At 44.9% G+C, this 10,389-nt stretch overlaps 1 pseudogene; it reads left to right on the top strand.

Annotated features, from left to right (window-relative positions):
• Positions 1-2,295: 2,295 nt before the first annotated feature.
• On the top strand, positions 2,296-3,357 carry LOC109943039 (wiskott-Aldrich syndrome protein homolog 1-like; annotated as a pseudogene).
• Positions 3,358-10,389: the final 7,032 nt, after the last annotated feature.

The raw sequence follows: 10,389 nt of genomic DNA, 5'->3' as shown, positions 1-10,389 counted from the left end.
TATCGTGAGTCTTTTACAGCTGATATAGCATCGACTCAGAGGAGCGAAGGTATGAATAATGCCTTCAAGAATAGGTCTCATAGGAAGCTTGGTATTTCTGAACTACTTGCCGAATGTGATAAGGTTGCAACTAACCTACATGAAAATGAATTGAATGAAGATTTAAAATCATGTATAAAGAGTCCGACTATTTATGCCCAAAATCTACCTTTGTTGAAGATTGCAGATGAATCATATACACGGAGGATGTATAAAGAGTTTGAAGAAGAATTTAAAAAGCAATTTTTTATTCATGTAAATTGTTAAAGGCTGAGAGGTCGATATCAACATTCATGGTTACACATATGTATTCTAATTATGGAGCCACAGTTTGTATTCGACAATGCACATATGACCATTACATGTTCTTGCAGAATGTATGAATCCATAAGTATGTATATAAAGTTTAAATTCAATACATGCATGCAAACTATATTATAGGTATCTACTATTAAATGTTGAAAACTGGGTTTTTCATCTTACAGGGTTATTGTGCAAGCACACCTTCAATGTATTTGATAGGAATGAGGTTTTCATTTTTCTATCACAATATATAATGAAGAGATGGACAAGATATGCAAAAAGAGAATACTATATTGAAAAAAGGGAACTAAGAATGAGAACTTAAGAGCATATGCAGCACGTCCGTCTCGAAGAGCAACATCCCTTACATTGAAGTGTTCGGTGTCAAAATCACTTCTGGATGATTTAGAGAAAGCATTTGATAAGTTGGAGATGGACACAGATGATTCTCTAAGCAAGATGCAAGAAAATAAGATTCATGTGGTTGAAAAAATAGTGGTACATACAAAGTAAATGGTTCGATATCATTTAGAGTTCTTCATATTGTGAAAGGCGCAAAGATTAAACGAGCAAAGGGTGTAGTTAAAAAGAATACATGGAAGAAAAAGAAATACTCTCAAACCAAAGGTACTGATACTGTCCATTATATCATGTCAAATGTGATATCCTGGCCCTAGTGGATGGTGATATCCTAGCCCAACGATTAATAGAATTAATAGAGTAATCATACCAACAAGGTGCATCTTCTTTTTCGGAAGCCTGTCTCGAAAGAACCTCCAAATTAAGTGTGCTTGGCCTGGAGCAATCTTAGGATGGGTGACCGATCGGATTGTCTTCTCGGGGTGTATGGGTGAGGATAAAGTACACACAAAAGACTCGTGTTGGGTCTATGTGGATGGTCTATGATTCTATAGGGCTGCCAGGAGTAAGTATCGTTGGTCCGAGAGTGGACAGGTTGTTACAAATGGTATCGGAACCGACCCTCACAATTTTACGATCGTGTGTGGACTAGTGGTTCGGGCATATGGCACATAGCGCATGTGGGCCCGGAGTGATCACATGGCATGGTATATGGCGACATTAGACACACAGATGTTGCCAAGAGGGGAGTTTCCTGGCTTGGGGTTGACCGACGAGGACGTCGGTCCTATAAGAGGGTTGGATTGTGATATCCTGGCCCTATTGGATAGTGATATCATGTACAAGGCTTAATAGAATTAATAGAGTACTCATAACAATAAGGTGCATTTTTTAAAGCATGTCTTGAAAAAACCTCCGAGTTAAGCGTGCTTGACCTAGAGCAATCTTGGGATGAGTGACCGACCGGGAAGTCGTCTCGGTTGTGCATGAGTGAGGACAAAATGCGCACAAAAAACTCATGTTGGTTTGTGTGAATGGTCTATGATCTTAGAGGGTTGGCAGGAGTAAGTACCACCGGTTTGGGGTGAACCGGGTGTTACATCAAATTTTCCATTGAAGTTGCTTATATTATTATTTTTTATCTAATTATAGGAGTTCAAATTAATAATACGGTACAACATGATGAGGAGGATGTTCAGCCAAATCAATTGACATTAAGGGGGTGTTTGAATGCACTCGAGTTAATAGTTAGTTGACTAAAAAATTACTAGTAAAAATCAGCTAGCTAATAAATAACTAGTTAACTATTAACTAATCTATACTACCTATTAAGGCTGCAAGGGGTAGGCTGCCTCCCCTGGTTCTGCCTTCGGTGAATCTACACCGTCCAATCGCTTCTGTAAATCTACACCGTCCGCCCCTGCTTACGCCCACGTTCGTCCTCGTCTCCACGCCCACGTTCGTCCCCCGCCTCCCCCTCTCCCACCCCGTGTGAGCCGCCGCCCCTGCTCCCCCTGTTCGCACCCGCCGCCCCTGCTCCCCATGTCCCGCGCCGCGGTGACAGGATCCGAGAACACCCATGCGGACGCGTCCAGGATTCAAGGCCTCCCCCTCCCTTCCCCTGCCCTCACCCCCCTCGGCGATGCCCGGATTCATGGTGGCGCAGGCGCTGGAGGCGTCCACAGGGGGCGACACCGTGACCCTGCGCCCGTTCGACATCAGCGCTCCTCCCCCCCCCCCCCCCCGACCACCGTCGATTTGTAGAAGCTCCTCGCCCGTGCTTAAGGACGCAGTGAGGGCGTCCACACCACCGTGCCCCCGCCTGCCAAGATGTCGTGCGCGTCTTCCTTCCCCGGCTGCCGAGATGCCGCGCACGACCCCCCACCAACGGCGCCCTTCCTCCCCAAATGCTGCCGAGTCCCCACCAACAGCGCCCTTCCTTCCCCGGCTGTCGAGATGTCACGCGGCCTTCAACGCCGGATCTCGCCCCATGGCCACCAACGACGCCCTTCCTTCCCCGGCTGCAAGGATGCGACTACCCCACCAACGGCAACGACGCCCTTCCTCCCCCACATGCTGCGCGCGGCCGAGATCCCGCGCGGCTCCCCCACCAACGGTGCCCTTCCTTCCCCCGGCTGCCGAGGTGCCGCGCGGCCTTCAACGCCGGATCTCGCCCCATGGCCTCCAACGACGCCCTTCCTTCCCCGACTGCCGAGATGCGACCACTGCCGCTCCCCGAGGAGGTGGTGCCGATGTACCTACGACCTGCTCCTTCCACCTCCTCGCCTTTCTATGAGAACGCCGCCAACCTGCTCAACTTGGCACCGCCGCCTCCATATCAGCCATCTCCCGCATGGTGTCTCGACGTCGTCCCTCGCTGAGCACCCCCTCGTGCTTGGCCATGAGCGGCAGCGTGCTGAACTCCCGTTCGTTTGGTTCATCGCTCGGTGGAAGCGCTGTGGCGGAGCTCGGCAGTAGACCTCACCGTGGACTCAGGAGGCCGACATCCCCAATCATAGCGAGAGGGACGACCAGCAGGACACAGTCCAAGCGGCAAGGCTTCCCCATGGTAGATACGAGACGATTTCTAGAGTTCAGTTATCCTGAGGTATGGATCTTGCTCCATTCATCCTCGATTTGGAAATCAACATGGTTATCCAACTAGAATCAAAGCCTTCAACCCTAATTGTGTTGGCTCGATTAGTCCTCTATGCATTTAGGGTTAGCTTGATACATATTAGATTTAAGTTTTGGAAATGTTTTTGGAAAAGTAAGAATACAAAATGCATGACCATATTGTTAATCTGTTTTTGTGATTTTGCAAGAAGCATATGTTGTCGATTTAATTTAAAATTAACACGACCGAATAATATAGACAACAAAGGTGATAAATGTGCTGCTGCAGAGCATGTCATCATACCTGAAACAATATCAAACCAGATTCAACAAAACGTCTTCCAATTCGTCCTGTCAAGAACAAAGAGGATGGTTCTGGTGAACGTTATAAAAAGCAATCTAGAACAAATGATATGGTGACACGTGCTATTAAGAGTATCAAGTATAGATTTTAATTTTATTTTTCGTTATTTGGCCTTGACGACCAAGCACTACTATTTATCACATGAAAGGCCCCAGTTAAGCATTCCTTTATTTGACCAGAAATTGATATAAGTAATTTCGATTGTATTATGAATTCAAACAGTTTTTAGAGTTAAAACATTAGTACCTTTAGATATTGTAATTCTTTTGGAGCTTACTCTCCCAGTCTAAAGTGAATTTTGAAGATTTAATCATTACAAGTCTTGTGGAAATGTGGAATACCATTGTGGGTTGCACCTTCTCACATAGACCTATTACGTGTTCTCCCTTTAGAAGCTTGTGAAGGTTCTTCATCCCCACATGTGCTAAACGGCGATGCCACAGCCAGCCCATGCTAGTCTTAGCAATTAAGCATGCATCTAGACCGGCCTCCTCTTTTGCAAAATCAACTAAATAAAGTTTGTCGTCTAGTACACCCTTAAAAGCTAATGAACCATCACTTCTTCTAAAGATAGACACATCTACATTTGTGAATAAACAGTTATATCCCATATTACAAAGTTGACTCACATACAACAAGTTATATCCAAGCGACTCAACTAAGAACACATTACAAATAGAGTGCTCGAATGAAATAGCAATTTTTCCTAACCCTTTCACCTTGCCTTGGTTCCCATCACCGAATATGATTGAATCTTGGGGATCCTTGTTCTTGACGTAGGAAGAGAACATCCTCTTTTCCCCCGTCATGTGGTTTGTGCATCCACTGTCGATAATCCAGCTTGAGCCCCCGGATGCATAAACCTGCAAGGCAAATTTAGGCTTGGGTCTTAGGTACCCAACTCATGTTGGGTCCTACAAGGTTAGTTACAATAGTCTTAGGGACCCAAATGCAAGTCTTGTCTCCCTTACATTTGGCCCCTAATTTCCTAGCAATTACCTTCTTATCCTTTCTACAAATAGCAAAGGAAGCATTGCAAGCATCATAAATTGTAGAAGGTTCATTTATTACTTTCCTAGGAGCATGAACAATATTTCTTCTAGGCATATGATGAACAACATTTTTCCTAGTCAAATTTCTATCATGCATAATAGAAGAACTGGAAGCAATCATGGCATGAGAGTTAAAAGCATCATAACTTCTATAAACATTCCTAGAATGTCTCCTATCATGATACATGAAAGCATGGTTCTTTTTAGTCCTACTAGCCATAGGGGCCTTCCCTTTCTCCTTGGCGGAGATGGAAGCCTTATGGCTTGTTAAGTTCTTGACTTCCCTTTTGAAGCCAAGACCATCCTTATTTGAGGGGTGTCTACCAATCGTGTAGGCATCCCTTGCAAATTTTAGCTTGTCAAATTCACTTTTGCTAGTCTTGAGTTGGGCATTAAGACTAGCCACTTCATCATTCAATTTAGAAATTGAAACTAGGTGTTCACTACAAGCATCAACATTAAGATCTTTACACCTATTGCAAATTTCAACATGTTCTACACAAGATGTTGATTTATTAGCTATTTCTAACTTAGCATTCAAATCAACATTTATGCTCTTTAAGCTAGAAATAGAGTCATGGCATGTAGACAGTTCACAAGAAAGCATTTCATTCCTTTTAATTTCTAATGCAAGAGAATTTTGTTGCCTCTACAAATTTATCATGCTCTTCATACAAAAGATCCTCTTGCTTTTCTAACAACCTATTCTTATCATTCAAGGCATCAATTAATTCATTAATCTTATCAACCTTAGTTCTATCTAGGCCCTTGAATAAACATGAATAGTCTATTTCATCATCATCACTAGACTCATCCTCACTTGAAGAAGCATAAGTAGTATTGTTTCGAGTACATACCTTCTTCTCCTTTGCCATGAGGCATGTGTGATGCTCGTTTGGGAAGAGGAATGATTTGTTGAAGGCGATGGCGGCGAGTCCTTCGTTGTCGGAGTCGGACGAGGAGCAATCTGAATCCCACTCCTTTCCAAGATGTGCCTCGCCCTTTGCCTTCTTATAGTTCTTCTTCTTTTCCCACTTTCCACTCTTCTTTTCCTGGTCACTATCATTATCGGGGCAATTAGCGATAAAATGGCCAATCTTACCACATTTGAAGCAGGAGTGCTTCCCCTTCGTCTTGTTCTTGTTGGGGTGCTCCTTGCGACCCTTTAGCGCCGTCTTGAACCGCTTGATAATGAGGGCCATTTCTTCCTCATTAAGCCCGGCCGCCTCAACTTGCGCCACCTTGCTAGGTAGCGCCTCCTTGCTCCTTGTTGCTTTGAGAGCAACGGTTTGAGGCTCGTGGATTGGGCCATTCAACGCATCATCCACGTATCTCGCCTCCTTGATCATCATCCGCCCGCTTACAAATTTCCCAAGAATTTCTTCGGGCGACATCTTGGTGTACCTAGGATTCTCACGAATATTGTTTACAAGATGTGGATCAAGGACAGTAAAGGACCTTAGCATTAGGCGGACGACGTCGTAGTCCGTCCATCGCGTGCTTCCATAGCTCCTTATCTTATTGACGAGGGTCTTGAGCCTGTTGTACGTTTGGGTTGGCTCCTCCCCCCTGATCATCGCGAATCTTCCGAGTTTGCCCTCCACCAACTCCATCTTGGTGAGCATGGTAACGTCGTTCCCCTCATGTGAGATCTTGAGCGTGTCCCAAATTTGCTTGGCGTTATCCAAGCCGCTCACCTTATGGTATTCATCCCTGCACAATGATGCTAGAAGAATAGTAGTAGCTTGTGCATTTTTGTGAATTTGCTCATTAATAAATATAGGACTATCAGTACTATCAAATTGCATTCCACTCTCGACTATCTCCCATATGCTTGGATGGAGAGAGAACAAGTGACTACGCATTTTGTGACTCCAAAATCTGTAGTCCTCTCCATCAAAATGAGGAGGTTTACCAAGTGGAATGGAGAGTAAATGAGCATTGGTACTTTGAGGAATACGAGAGTAATCAAAAGAGAAGTTAGAATTAATCGTCTTCTTTTTCTCGTAGTCGTTGTCGTCATCCTTTTGGGAGGAGGAAGATTCATCGCTGTCGTAGTAGACTATCTCCTTGATGCGCCTTGTTTTCTTCTTCCTCCCGTCTTTTCTTTTGTGGCCCGAGCCTGAGTCAGTAGGCTTGTCATCCTTTGGATCATTGATGAAGGACTCCTTCTCCTTATCATTGACCACCATCCCCTTGCCCTTAGGATCCATCTCTTCGGGCGATTAGTCCCTTTCTTGAAGAGAACGCCTCTGATACCAATTGAGAGCACCTAGAGGGGGGTGAATAGGTGATCCTGTAAAAACTTGAAACTTAGTCCACAAAACTTGATTAGGAGTTAGCACAATTAAGCCAAGTGGCTAGAGAGGAGAGCTTGCACAACACGATAACCACAGAGAGATCAACACAGAGATGGCACAGTGGTTTATCCCGTGGTTCGGCCAAGTCCAACACTTGCCTACTCCACGTTGTGGCGTCCCAACGGACGAGGGTTGCAATCAACCCCTTTCAAGCGGTCCAAAGACCCACTTGAATACCATGGTGTTTTGCTTTCACTTTACTATATCCCACTTGCGAGGAATCTCCACAACTTGGAGCCTCTCGCCCTTACACTTTGATGTTCACAAAGAAGCACGGAGTAAGGGAGGGATGAGCAACGCACACAAGACACGAAATCAGAGTACCAACACGCACACAAGTCACAACAAGAGCTCACAACACAACTCGACGAGTTCACAACTCAAATGGAGCTCTAGTTGCTATCACAAAGAATCAAATGCGCGGAATCGAAGTCTTGGTGCTTAGGAATGCTTAGAGAATGCTTGGTGTACTCCTCCATGCGCCTAGGGGTCCCTTTTATAGCCCCAAGGCAGCTAGGAGCCGTTGAGAGCATTCCAGGAAGGCAATTCTTGCCTTCTGTCGCCTGGCGCACCGGACAGTCCGGTGCACCACCGGACACTGTCCGGTGCGGATCTCTTGCCTTATATGGCGAAACCGACTGTTGGCGCTTTGGAGCCGTTGGCGCACCGGACAGTCCGGTGCCCCCTTCTAGCCGTTGGCTCGGCCACGCATCGCGCACGGATTACGCGGCCGACCGTTGGCCCGACCGACCGTTGGCTCACCGGACAGTCCGGTGCACACCGGACAGTCCGGTGAATTATAGCTGTACGTCGCCGACGATTTCCTGAGAGCAGCAAGTTCGCCTGAGTCAGCCTGGCGCACCGGACACTGTCCGATGCACCACCGGACAGTCCGGTGCACCCAGACTGAGCTGACTTCGGCTAAACAAAGCCATCTTAAATTCCAACTTGATTTTTCCTGTTTCCAGCACTTAGACATAATACATTAGTCTCCAAAACAATATACTAAGTATTAGAAACATACCTTTATACTTGATTTGTACTTTGTCCACCATTTAACACTTGGGCACTTGTGTTGGACACTAAATCACCAAAATACTTAGAAATGGCCCAAGGCCACATTTCCCTTTCAAATACCCACTTGGTTCCCACAACGTTTTGCTTTGGACGTGGCACCAGTGTCCAAACTTCATTTCTCTTGAAGTTATTGAGCTCTTCCTGCATGGCCAACACCCAGTCCGGATCTAGCAAGGCCTCTTCTATCCTGAAAGGCTCAATAGAAGAGACAAAAGAGTAATGCTCACAAAAATTAACTAATCTAGAGCGAGTAGTTACTCCGTTACTTAGATCACCCAAAATCTGATAGATGAGATGATTCCTTTGAATCGTTGCTCGGACTTGAGTTGGAGGGGCTTGAGGTGCTTCTTCCTCCATAACATCATTATCTTGTGCTCCCCCTTGATCACATGCCTCCTCTTGATGAACCTATTCATCAGTTTGAGTTGGGGAATGCACCATTGTTGAGGAAGAAGGTTGATCTTGCTCCTTTTGTTCCTGTGGTCGCACATCTCCAATCGCCATGGTGCGTATTTCGGCCGTTGGAACATCTTCTTCATCTACATCATCAATATCAACTTGCTCTCTTGGAAAACCATTAGTCTCATCAAAGACAACGTCGCTAGAGACTTCAACCAAACCCGATGATTTGTTGAAGACTCTATATGCCTTTGTATTTGAGTCATAACCTAACAAAAACCCTTCTACAACTTTGGGAGCAAATTTAGAATTTCTACCTTTCTTCACTAGAATATAGCATTTACTCCCAAATACACGAAAATATGAAACGTTGGGTTTGTTATCGGTTAGAAGCTCATACGAAGTCTTCTTGAGGAGGCGATGAAGGTAGACCCGGTTTATGGCCTGGCAAGCCGTGTTCACGGCTTCAGACCAAAACCGCTCGGGCGTCTTGAACTCTCCAAGCATCGTCCTTGCCATGTCTATGAGCGTCCTGTTCTTCCTCTCTATCACACCATTTTGCTATGGTGTGTAGGGAGCGGAGAACTCGTGCTTGATTCCTTCCTCCTCAAGGTACTCCTCCACTTGAAGGTTCTTGAACTCGGACCCGTTGTCGCTCCTTATCTTCTTCACCTTGAGCTCAAATTAATTTTGAGCTCTCCTTAGAAAGCGTTTAAGGGTCCCTTGGGTTTCTGTTTTATCCTGCAAGAAGAATACCCAAGTGAAGTGGGAAAAATCATCAACTATAACAAGACCATACTTACTTCCCCCAATGCTGAGGTAGGCGACGGGTCCGAAGAGGTCCATATGCAGCAGCTCCAGGGGTCTTGATGTGGTCATTACGTTCTTGTGTGATGAGCATTTCCCACTTGTTTACCTGCTTGACAAGCTGCACAAGGTCTATCTTTTTCGAAAGTTACATTTGTTAGACCTAACACATGTTCTCCCTTTAGAAGTTTGTGAAGGTTCTTCATCCCAACATGTGCTAGACGGCGATGCCACAACCAACCCATGCTAGTCTTAGCAATTAAGCATGCATCTAGATCGGCCTCCTCTTTTGCAAAATCAACTAAATAGAGTTTGCCGTCTAGTACACCCTTAAAAGCTAATGAACCATCACTTCTTCTAAAGACAGACACATCTACATTTGTAAATAAGCAATAGTAGCCCATATTACATAATTGACTGACGGACAACAAGTTATACCCGAGCGATTCAACTAAAAATACCTTAGAGATGGAATGCTCGGATGAAATAGCTATTTTTCCTAGTCCTTTAACCTTGCCTTGATTCCCGTCACCGAATATGATTGAATCTTGGGAATCTTTATTCTTGACGTAGGAGGTGAACATCTTCTTCTTCCCGTCATGTGGTTTGTGCATCCGCTGTCGATAATCCAGCTTGAGCCCCTGGATGCATAAACCTGCAAGGCAAATTAGGCTTGGGTTTTAGGTACACAACTCTTGTTGGGTCCTACAAGGTTAGTAATAATAGCCTTAGGAACCCAAATGCAAGTTTTGTCTCCCTTGCATTTTGCCCCTAATTTCCTAGCAACCGCTTTCTTATTTTTACATGTGAGTACAAAATCAGTGTTTCAGGCATGTATAACAATATCACTTTCATTATGCATTTTCCTAGGCACATGAAGAACATTTCTTCTAGGCATATGATGAATAATATTTTTCCTTGGCAAATCTCTACCATGCACAAAGGAAGAACTTGAAGCAATCATGGCATGTGAATCATAAGCATCACAACTCCTATTATGATAAGCATTTCT

The sequence above is a fragment of the Zea mays genome, chromosome 10, assembly GCF_902167145.1.
Source record: "Zea mays cultivar B73 chromosome 10, Zm-B73-REFERENCE-NAM-5.0, whole genome shotgun sequence".
NCBI classification, from domain to species: Eukaryota; Viridiplantae; Streptophyta; class Magnoliopsida; order Poales; family Poaceae; genus Zea; species Zea mays.
This window is presented reverse-complemented; position numbering and strand designations above follow the sequence as displayed.